This window comes from Dasypus novemcinctus, chromosome 18 (genome assembly GCF_030445035.2).
Source record: "Dasypus novemcinctus isolate mDasNov1 chromosome 18, mDasNov1.1.hap2, whole genome shotgun sequence".
Taxonomy (NCBI): domain Eukaryota; kingdom Metazoa; phylum Chordata; class Mammalia; order Cingulata; family Dasypodidae; genus Dasypus; species Dasypus novemcinctus.
In genome coordinates, this window is record NC_080690.1 from 33,368,415 (window position 1) to 33,380,002 (window position 11,588).

General features: G+C 48.7%; 1 protein-coding gene across 2 annotated transcripts in view; it reads right to left on the reverse strand.

Annotated features, from left to right (window-relative positions):
- Positions 1-7,800, reverse strand: part of ADGRG5 (adhesion G protein-coupled receptor G5) — a 40,257-nt gene extending 32,457 nt beyond the window's left edge. Inside the window, exons 1-2 of one of the 2 annotated variants that reach the window (XM_058279954.1) lie at positions 7,448-7,800; positions 3,410-3,610 (exon numbers count right to left, since the gene is read on the reverse strand). The gene's annotated coding sequence lies outside the window, so the exon portion shown is untranslated. The remainder of the gene's footprint in view (positions 1-3,409; positions 3,611-7,447) is intronic. The other variant, XM_071209152.1, reaches the window with a different exon arrangement.
- Between the last annotated feature and the right edge of the window lie 3,788 nt (positions 7,801-11,588).

Genomic DNA, 11,588 nt, shown 5'->3' on the forward strand with positions numbered 1-11,588 from the left:
ACCAGCAATTCCACTCCTACCCAAGAAAAATGAAAACATATGTCCACACAAAGACCTGAAAGCAAATGTGGATAGCAGCTTTTCTTAAAAACTGGAAGCCATACACATGTCCACCAACTGGTGAAAGAAACTGTGGTGTATTCATGGAATGGAATTCTATTCAGCAATAAAAAGGAATGAACTGCTGATCTAAGCAACAACATGGATAAATCTCAAAGTCATTATGCTAAGTGAAAGAAGCCAGACATGAAAGTCTATAGATACATGATAATTCCACTTATATGACAATCTAGAAAAGTCAAACTATAGGGTCATAGAATGGATCAGTGGTTGCTAGGGCATGGGGAAAAGGTATTGACTATAAAAGGGCAGTTTTCAGGATGATAGAAATGTTCCATTTCTTGATTGCAGTATGCATGTATACGTGTCTCTGTACATTTGTGAAAACTCATCCAACTACTCTTTTTAAAGGGTGACTTTTATTGTATGTAAATTATACCACTATGAACCCAATTTAGAAAATCAAACCAAAAAAACATATGGAGAGGATGGAGAAAGAGGTGGGGGTGGGAGTGGGAAGAGAGCTCATATTCCCATTCTTGGAAAGAAAATGCAAAAAAAAATCACTGAGATTCAAGGAGGGCAAACCACAAAATTCAAAACGCTCATTTGATGGTAGTGGCAGAGGGAAGCAGTTAAGTGCATGAGCTTTGATTTTTTCCTCTACTGGGTTTGCAAAGGGTGAAGTATGGTGGCGCCAGCACTGTGGAGCGCATGTAGAGACACACACGCCCCCCGTGGCCTGTGGGAGCATCGAGAGGCTACACTATCCAAGGGGATCACTCGGTGATATGTACGAATCTTGAATTCTGAACGTCCCTTGAATATCCCTCCATAAATATAAGTGTATTTTTACGTAAGCAAATTCTGGAAGATGCACATCAAAGTGTAAGTAGTGGTCACTTCTGGGTGGTAGGATATGGGCCTATCTGCTTAATTTGTCTGTATTTTCTAAAGTTTCCCCATAGGTTACAGTTACACATTTTCATATTTTTATTTATCCTTTGGGTAGCTTATAAATGTACACTTTCCAAATACAAACAGTAAACAAATATAAAAAGGTATGAAATGCAAAGTGTTGCTTCCTCCTGGGTCACCCAGCCACGGGGTTCCCAATCAGCACCCCCAGGCAGCCACTGTTAGTAGTGTTTTGAGCATCTTCCAGAGTTTCTTCAAATGAATATAAGCAAATATGAATATACATTATTTCTCCCATCTTATGCAAAAAAGAGCAAATTCTACTTTTCTGCACTTTCCGTCACAGTGCATGGAGAGTGTTGTCCTTCCTCCCTTACTGCTGCATGGTCTAGCGTTGCAGGGATGGCCCGCTGACTGCCGTATGTGTTGTTTCCAGTCTTCTGCTATTACAAAGAGTGCAGCCATACATGAATCATTTCCCATTTGTGCAAGTTCATTGCTTGCCCGTTTTTTTTCTTTTGTTTGTTTTTTACACTTTTTTAAGTTAAAGTTAATAGATCACAAAGAACGTTACATTAAAAAACATAAGAGGTTCCCATATAACCCACTCTCCACCCCCCACCCCCACCATTTTTATAAATTGTATTTTTTTGAAGATATATACAACTCAAAAAATGTTACATTAAAAAACATAAGAGGTGGCGGACTTGGCCCAGTGGTTAGGGCATCCGTCTACCACACGGGAGGTCCGTGGTTCAAACCCCAGGCCTCCTTGACCCGTGTGGAGCTGGCCCATGCGCAGTGCTGATGCGCGCAAGGAGTGCCCTGCCATGCAGGGGTGTCCTCTGCGTAGGGGAGCCCCACGTGCAAGGAGTGCACCCCATAAGGAGAGCCGCCCAGCACAAAAGAAAGTGCAGCCTGCCCAGGAATGGTGCTACACACACGGAGAGCTGACACAGCAAGATGACGCAACAAAAAGAAACACAGATTCCTGTGCCGCTGACAACAACAGAAGCGGACAAAGAAGAACATGCAGCAAACAGACACAGAGAACAGACAACTGGGGCAGGAGAGGGGGGAGAAATAAATAAATAAATAAATCTTTTTAAAAAACCATAAAAGGTTCTCGAATACCCCACACCTCCCCACCCCACTCCTCCCACACCAACAACCTCCTCCATCACTGTGGCACACTCATCACACTTGGTGAACACATTTTGGAGCACTACTGCACCACATGGATAATAGTTTGCCCTGTAGTTCACACTCTTCCCTAGGACATTCAGTGGGTTATGGCAGAATATATAAAGTCCAGCATCTGGCCCTGCAATATCATTTAGGACAACTCTAAGTCCCAAAAATGCCCCCACATCACATCTCTTCTTCCCTCTCCCTGCCCTCAGGCAAATCATTTCCCATTTGTGCAAGTTCATCATTTGCCCGTTATCAATTTCCTTACCAATGTTTAGAAACTCTTTAAATAATGAGCTGCATATATTTTTCCCAGTTTTTTATTGGCCTTTTCACTATATATTTGGGTTTTTAAACATTTTTTGCCAAGTAGAAATTTTTAATATTTTCTCTTTTGGCTTCTGGATTTTGAGTCATAGCTAGAAAGTCCTTCTCCATGCCTGTGTTATGAAGGAATTTTCCTGTGTTTCGTCTGTTGATAGTACTTTTACGGTTTCATTTTCTACAGTGGAATCTCCAATTTTGCATTGACCCAAGAGTATAGTATGAGATATGGACCCAGTTTAACCAACAGCTCTTCACCCATTGCCCTAACACCATTTATTGATATATGTATTTATTTTAAAAGAGAACAAAGACTCTGTAGTCACCCAGAACTGGGTTTTTATTCTTTGGCTATTTGGTTATTTCTTTGGCAGTGCTACCTTGGGAGACTCACTTACTCCAGGAACCTCAGAGAAGAGATGAGGTAGGAAGCTTGGGAAGATAAAGTCAGAGAATGAAACAATTTGAAACATTTCAGCTGAGAAATCCAAGGCCTCAGAAGTGGAGGCCATGTGAGCGCAGAAGGAACCTCAGGCCGCCTCCTTCATCCCCTCACTATACAGGCAGGGAAACTGAGGCACATCCAGGGTGTGAGCTCTGAGGCCGGGTCCCCAAGGCCTCTGGCAACATTGGTCCCAGGGAGGCACAGAGGGAAGAGGAGCCTGCCCCCACCACACAGCTGAGGAAACCGAGGCCAAAGCAGAAGTGACACCTCCTCCAAGCACCCCAAATAGAAGCTGTGGTTTTCACCCCCTTTGCCAGAATCAAACCCACGATCTTCACTTCTGCTTGCGACCCCCAGCGTTCATCCTCCCACCCCTTCAGAGGAGCCACCACAGGCTAGTCTCCCACCGTCGGCCATCTTATTATTTGCGATTGGTTATTTGGAGCCCTCTGGGAAACACAACTCCCTTACCTGACCTCCAAGGAGATTCCAATCAACTCTGAGGAAACTGAACACCATGCGAGAGAGTTTGCTCAGAGTTCGACAGACGGCCAGTGGTCAAGCCTGGACTCAAGCTCCCCTTGACGGCAGCTCCCAGGACCTGCACTCCAAGCCCAGCGCTCTCCCTGTTCCGTGCCGCTGTCTCCCAAAAGCAGACGGGTGCCTGAGTTCCTGTGTGGACCAGTGCAGCAGTTTGATATTACTGATGAATTCCAAAAAGAAATAGTGATTATATTTGTAAACTGGGCATATGAGATTATATTGGATTCAGAGGTTTACTTGAATAGATAATCAAGTAAACCTCTTATGTCAGTAGGGCATTGAGTACCCGCCTCTTTGTGGGTAGCGACTCACAGATAAAAGGCATGGCAAAGGATAGAGTTGAGGGTTTTGTTGATGTTTTAATGTCGGGAGTTTGATGCTGAGGCCTTAAGCTGGGGCCACAGGAAGTAAGCTCACAGAGGAAAGAGAAGCCAGCCCCAAGAAGGGAGGAACCCAGGAAGCCTGGACCCTCACAGACATCAGTAGCCATCTTGCTCCAACGCGTGAAAATAGACTTTGGTGAGGGAAGTAACTTATGCTTATGGTCTAGTATCTGTGAGCTCCTCCCCCAAATAAATACCCTTTAAAAAAACCCAGGGAAGCAGACTTGGCCCAATGGATAGGGTGCCTGCCTACCAATGGGAGGTCCACGGTTCAAACCCCAGGCCTCCTTGACCCATGTGGAGCTGGCCCATGTGCAGTGCTGATGAGCGCAAGGAGTGCCCTGCCACGCAAGGGTGTCCCCCGCATAGGGGAGCCCCACACACAAGGAGTGCGCCCCATAAGGAAAGCCGCCCAGCGTGAAAGAAAGTGCAGCCTGCCCAGGAATGGTGCCGCACACAAGGAGAGCTGACACAGCAAGATGACGCAACAAAAAGAAATACAGATTCCCCAGCTGCTGACAACAACAGAAGCGGACAAAGAAGACGCAGCAAATAGACACAGAGAACAGACAACTGGGGTGGGGGGGGAAGGGGAGAGAAATAAAAATAAATAAAAATCTTTGAAAAAAAACAACCACCAATTTCTGGTATTTTGCATCAGCACCCCTTTGGCTGACTAATACAGAATTTGGTACTGAGGAGTAGGGATGTGCTTTTGTAATTACCAAAATGATGGAAGAGTTTTATAAATGGATAAGGGGTATTTTTTGGAGGAATTGTGAAATGCTTGATGGAAAAGACCTAGATCGCTTTGAAGAGACTCTTGATAGTAACACGGATGATACAGAGACTTTTCATGATGCCTTGGAAGTAAAGGATGAAATATTACCGGAAACTGGAGAAAAGGCAATCCATGGTTTAAAGTTGCAGAGAACTTATCAAAATTAACTCCTGGTGTTTTATGGAAGGCAGAATTTGAAAATGGTGAGCCTGGGCATTTAGTTTAAGAACTTTCCAAAGTAAACTCGGAGAATGCAGCTTGGCTTCTGCTTGCAGCTTATAGCAAAGTGCTAGATGGAAGAGATATGCTGGGACTGAACTGTTGGGTACAGAGAAAACAGAAATTGATTCTGGAAATTCCAAGCTTCTGGAAATCAAGATCCCAGATGAAAGTGCCCCATTGGAGGATTTAACTAAACTTGGAACTGGTAAATCAAGATTGAAGATGCAGTTATCTAGGAAAGACTTACAGAAAGTCTTACTGTCTGATGGCTTGGACCCCTGCTTCCTGCATGCTAAATCAACAAGGTTTTTGAGACAGCTTTATGAACAAAACCACTGTCAGCCTGGAATAAAAAGGACATGGAAAGGAGAGGTTGAAGGAGAAACAGCTTTAGGAGGAAAACCATGGAAGCTGAGATTTGGAATTAGGACATCACCTTGGGCGAAGAGAGGAACCCCACCCATGTGTACAGAGAGGGTGAGTTTGCCCCAGCAGTTGAAGAGGGTGGATGTTCCTGTCTGATATTCTGGGAGAGTTTTGCTGCCCCAGGGTACAGAGAGGGTGGAGCACATTGCCAAGGATTAGGGCAGCTAAGGTTAGCACCCCACAGGTCTGAGAGGTGGACCTGTCCCCTAAAGGTTCGGGAAGGCCAGATGGTCAACTCATTGCTCTGAGAGGGTTGAGCCTGTATGCCACAGGTTAGGGGGAAAGTTGTCTTCACATCACTGTGCTGGGGGGGTTAAGACTCTAACCCAAAGATTGGGTAAGGTGTGGCAATCACCCCAACACTCTTGGAGAGTGAGATCCAGAGCTTAGTTGACACCCAGATGCTTGATAAGGGTGGAACCAAGAAAGTGACCATTGAGCAAGCAGGTGGAAAGGGTGGGTCCCCATTTGGCCCCAAGGAGAAGAAACCGTCATCTTAAGACTGACTGTCAGGCTGAAATCAAATGGAGGATGCCCTGCAGGTTTACTGAAATCTAAGGACCCATGACTCATGTTTCCCTCCCAATTTCTCCTTATTGTAATGAAAATGTTTATCCTTTGTCCATTTATGTATTAGAAGTAGATGAATTGTTTTGTAAGTTTCAGAGGTCTATAGCAGACAGGACTCTGTCCCAGCACAAACTGTATTTCTTTGAATTGATTGTGATATGATATAGTACTTGCATTGTAACTGATTTAAGTTTTTTTTTTTAGTATTGTAATGTCTTTTTGGAATTCAGAGGGTGGAGTGCAGCAGTTTGATACTATTAATGAATTCCAAAAAGAAATAGTGGATTATGTTTGTAAACTGTTCTTTTCCTCTGGGCATATGAGATTGTAGGGTGTTGAGTACCTGCCCCTTGGTGGGTAGTGACTCACAGATAAAAGGCATGGCAAAGGATAGAGTTGAGAGTTTTTTTGATATTGGAGTTTTGATGTTGGAGTTTGATGCTGAGGCCTTAAGCTGGGGCCCCAGGAAGTAAGCTCACAGAGGAAAGAGAAGCCAGCCCCAGGAAGGGAGGAACCCAGGAAGCCTGAACCCTGGCAGACATCGGCAGACATCTTGCTCCAACATGTGAAAATAGACTTTGGTGAGGGGAGTAACTTATACTTTATGGCCTGGTATCTGTAAGCTCCTACCCCAAATAAATTTCTTTATAAAAACCAATCAATTTCTGGCATTTTGCATCAGCAGTCCTTCGGCTGACCAATAACTACTAGTAAGACCCATTTTAGGCCAATAGAGAGATGAAGATAGAACAGGACGGCATACTGGACAGAGCCTTTGGAAGATTTTCATTTGATAACCTGCTCCAGTGTTCAGTGCCTGGGCTCTGTGACTTTGGTCAAGGAACTTGACTTGTCTGTGCCTCAGTTTCCTCATGTGTAAAATGAAGGCAGGGAGATCTATTTCCCAGGGAGAGAAACTCCAACAACCAACACCACAATCCATGTGCCCAGGAATTGGGCTCCAACTCAAGTCTAGGGCTCTGGCCCGACGTCCCTGCCCAGGAATACGTGTGCGCGCCAGGTCTGGGAGCCCTGCTTTCCTCACTGGAGCTGACCAAGCACCACCGCGGCCCCCCGGGGCCTGCCAGGCACACATGGCCCTGCCCACACGTGACCCCACCAGTCCCTGCCAAGTACACCTGGAGCCCCGGCCGCTGACTCGCCCCGGCCTGTGTGAGCAGGGAAGCAGTGGTCTCTGCAGGAAGGCTTGAGAGGTGCTGTTATTAGACCCCGTTTCACAGGTAAGAAAAGTAAGGCCAGGGGGACCAGCACCCCTCCCCACTTTACCCTGTCCCCAGGCCACAGCCCAGGTGGCTCTGAGAGAAATTGCACCTGCTCCAACTCACAGGCTCAGACTCTGCGCCAGGCCCCGTGCCAAGCACCTCGCAGACCCTCACCCGTCACTCACCCTAGGCACACGTCACCAGGCCAGGTCCGTTTTAGAGAAGAAGAAACTAAAGCCCAGAAAGGAAGGGTCAAGTACTTTGTACCAGGTCACACGGGGCTGCTATGATTTGAACCCAACTCCCAGCCACTCCTCCATTTAAATTGCATCTTCTTTCAAAAACATAGATCTCTACCTACCTCCAGAGTTGGAGTTGCCACCGGGGGCCCAAGAGCTGACGAAGGGAGTGAGGGCTGGTCCTGGCTTGCTGTCCCCAAGATGTTGCCAGACCCGTGCCCGCCTGGGGAGGGACCAGTGCCCTCTGGGGGACAGACGGAGCAGGACGGGAAGGGGAGGGGGAGGCGGAGGAGCGAGAGGCAGGAATGAATGGGCTGACCTGTGAAGCCGTGGCCGCCTGGCTGCCAACCGGCTGCCGTCTGCAGGAAGACGGGGAAGTCGTTACCGCTGCGCTGCAGGCAGCCCTCCGCTCGGCTCCCCCACGCCCACACACCCACTTCGCTCTGCTTGCTCTCTTCACCCCTGAGGTCCGCCACACTTCTGCTTTCACTGTAAAGAGACGGCCCGAAAAAGCCGGCTCTTTGCTTCCTCTGAGCCGAGAGCCACGCCTGCCCCCTCCCCTTGTCGGCCGCTCCCAGACCTGCTGCCCTCCTGGGGGAGGGGAAGGAGGGCTGGGCAGCGCGGCACCCTGCAGGGTTCGAAACCCTCCTCAGCTCTAGGCCCTTGGGCAAGAGGTGTCACCCCTCTGGACCTCAGTTTCCCCATCTGTAGAAAAGGGATGATGATGATCCGTGCCTGACCTGATAATCAGTGGGAAAGAGCACTGATGATGGCAGATACATCAGGCAGCAGGGGGTTCCGGAGTCAGAAGGTCAGCATTCAAACCCCAGACTGCCCGGGTGACTTTGGGCAAGCGACTTAAACTCTCTGAGCCTCAGTTTCCCCTCTGTAAAATAGAAATAACGATAGCACCACATCACGGGGTAGTGCAGGGCTTATAAAAGGTAATGCTGGATATAGTTCAGTGGTTGAGCACCTGCTTCCCATGTATGAGGTCCTGGGTTCAATCTCTGGTACCTCCTAAAATTTTTTTTTTAATTGAAAAAGGTAATGCTGGCAAAGTCTTTGGAAGTGCCTAATAAAGTCCTTACATTTCACAGGTAGGATGAGCCTGAGGCCCGGGGAGAACCAGGGTCTGACCCAAAGTCACCTCCCAGCTGGTACCAGAGCCCTCTGGCCTAGCCATGACAGAGTGCAAGAAACAGGGCCAGGAGAAAAGTGGGGCTGGAAGGCTGGACAGCTTCTCCTTGGACTGGCAGCCTCTATCAGCCTGTCCACCCCAGCTACACCCTCCATGGGGAAAAGGGGAGGGGTCCATGTCTTGGTGAAGCTCCCGGGAGACAGGACGCTCTCTGTCATCTGGGTCCCAACCAGACTCCCCAAGGAAAACTCTGACTCAGGAATGTACTCTTCCACCCGGGGGGGAGCCACAGGGAGAAAACAGGCAGGTCCCAACCTGGTCCCCTGCTCTCCCCTTCCCCCCACCCCACCCAGAGGCCCTCCCAGCATCAGCACAAGCTCAGTCCAGCAGGTAACACAGGTGGCCTCTGCAGAACAGGGAGGGGGTCTGCTCCACAGAAAGTGGGGGGATTTCTCGGGAAGCCAGGCCCATGTAGCCAAGCCCCACCACCCCACTGCAGCACCGGGGCTTCGCAGGGCCACAGGGCACCTATGTCGTAATTTTTAGTTTCACTCTGGGCAACCTGGGCGAGCTCTTGCCCTCCTCTCACTTTGGTTTTCTGGAGCCACGACCTGGAGCGTGACCTCCAGGCCCTTCCTTTCTGAGGCCCCCCGGCCAGCTCTAGGGTGGCGAGGCCAGCCTTCTTCCTCATGCTGTGTGTGAGCCCAAGGGGCTGCTCTCGGGGCCGGGAGCCCTGCCACTCCGCAGCCTCTTCATTTTCCAGCCTGGATCTATACCCTAACCAGGCTTACGTCCCTTTTTAGCCAAGAGAGAGTTTCTATCAAGATGTTAATAACCTTACTTTGTTTACATGATATTTACTGTTATGATTTTCTTCTATTGATGGCACCTGAAATAGATTTTTCTATTTACCCTAGTAATATGAAATACTCCCCTAAAAGACATTTAAGTTCTAAAAAGTGAAATTATGTAAAGAAAAACATACTAACATAGGTGCTATAAGTTTATGGCAAAAAGTGGCGGCAGTGGGGCAGGAAGGGAATTGTTCAAGTGTGAGAAGCACTGAAGCAAGTTTCAACCAAAGACCCCGCTGTCTCAAGGAGGGGAGAGAAACTCGGCTGTGGTCACTGCAGAGGCTGACTCCAGATTAGTGCTGTATCCAGAAGGGCTGCCTGGAGGTGTGGTTTTAAGAAAAGGAACAAAAAAGGGTAAAACTGGAAGAGTCAGGTCTGGGCTCTGAGATCTCCAGCTGTGTGACCCTGGACTCACCAGCCGCGTCTGATCCTCACTTCCCTCTCTGGGATGGTGGCAGCTCGTAGGATGGCTGTAAAACTGATATAACTCACACGATCTGCCAAGCCTATGGCCCAGTGCCTTCTTGGCTCCATGAGTCAGTGGGTGTCTCCCCCCACCCCTCCACAGCCCCTTAGCTCTTCACTCTGCTCCCCCCTCCCCCCCTACAAGAGATGCTCTGATGACAGTATATGTTCCTTCGTTTAAGATAGAGGGCCCAGGGAAATGGATGTGGCTCAGGCGACTGGGCTCCTGCCTATCACATGGGAGGTTGCTGGTTCGGATCCCAGTGCCTCCTAAAGAAGACAGCGAGCTGACACGATGACGTAACAAGAGATACAGGGAGTTAAAACAGCAAGAGACGCAACAAAGCTGGGAACAGAGGTGGCTCAAGCGATCAGGCACCTCCCAGGTCCCACATCAGAGGTCCTGGGTTCAGCTCCCGGTGTCTCCCAAAAATGAAACAAGGAAGACAAACAGACACCATTAAGTGCAAACAACAAAGGGAGTGGGGAGAAATAAATAAAATAAATCTTAAAAAAGAGAGAGGGCCCATTTGTAATGAGGATATAACTGGAGTTCAGGTACACCATCCACTTCACCTTTTCCATCCCTATCTCCACCCTCAAGAACTCTGGGTTCGTGGCTCCCAACTGTCACTTACTAGCTGTGGGACCTTGGTAAGTCACAGCGCCTTCTCTGAACTTTCATTTCCCCAGCTTGAAAATGAAGGTGCTAGGTCCCCTCAGTACTCAATATCTGAATCTCACAGATCCCAGGTTGCACAGGAAGCCGAGGCTAGCACTTGCAACAAGTTGCACTCTCAAACTTCCCATCAGATTGTCTCTGATTGTCACATACTGTCAATGCCCAGCCATGCACACACAGCAAATTCACAGCTAAATGAACTGACAAGTGAAACTGCATATCTTGCAAAAGAAAGTGTGGGATTTCATGACATTGATGGCAGCGGTGCTGAAGAAAGTTCACAGTAGGGGCTGACCACTGAGGAAGAGAACTCATCCAAGGAAATGACCCAGTACTTACAAGAAGAATTATTTGACTATCGAAGGATTCAGAACCATCCTTGGGTTTAAGCAATCCCTCAAATATATTTGCAAAATGGCCCTCTTGCTACAAAAAACCCATTCGGAAAGAAGGAATGCTAACATGTTCAACTTAACCGAAAAAGAAAAAAGTTCAAAAATTAACATTTGAGTCATTCTTTGTTCACTCTAACGCGTGCCTGGTTGCAATTATCATCCAAATCGTGTTAATAAGAAGTAAAATCAACTAAGTTTCGTAACTTTTAGTTTCTTTCTCGAGGCAAGTCCCAATTGGCAGGTTCTCGCCACCACTCGTCAAGTTTTGGGCCTCTTTCGGGGAGTCTTCACCACAGGCGGCCTTCCCGGATGCCTGGGGTTGGGGGAAGGCCCCCCACAGCCCGCCCCTCCCGGGCCAACACCGCAGACACCCTCCTCCAAAGCGGAGGGCGCACAGGCGCGTGGCCACAGTCACCCCGGCCCTTCCGCGGGCTGCGGCCCGAGCCACCGCCGCACGCCAGGGCCCCACCACACTCGAGCGCCAGGTCACTTCGGTCAACACTTTTATTTATTGTACAGAAATGGAACCCGAAGCCCCCAAGTCCACTCGGTCTCAGAGCCGGCCCTAAAAAGGGTCCAGGTAGCAAAAGTGAACACTTGGTTAAGCACCTTCCACGTGCCGAGCCGGGGGTGCCGGGTACCTCCTTAGCGCCCGCGAAACCTGAGGCGGGAAAGCCGAGCGCCGCGGGCCGCCCCCCACCCTCGGCCCCACGCGGGGGTGGGGCC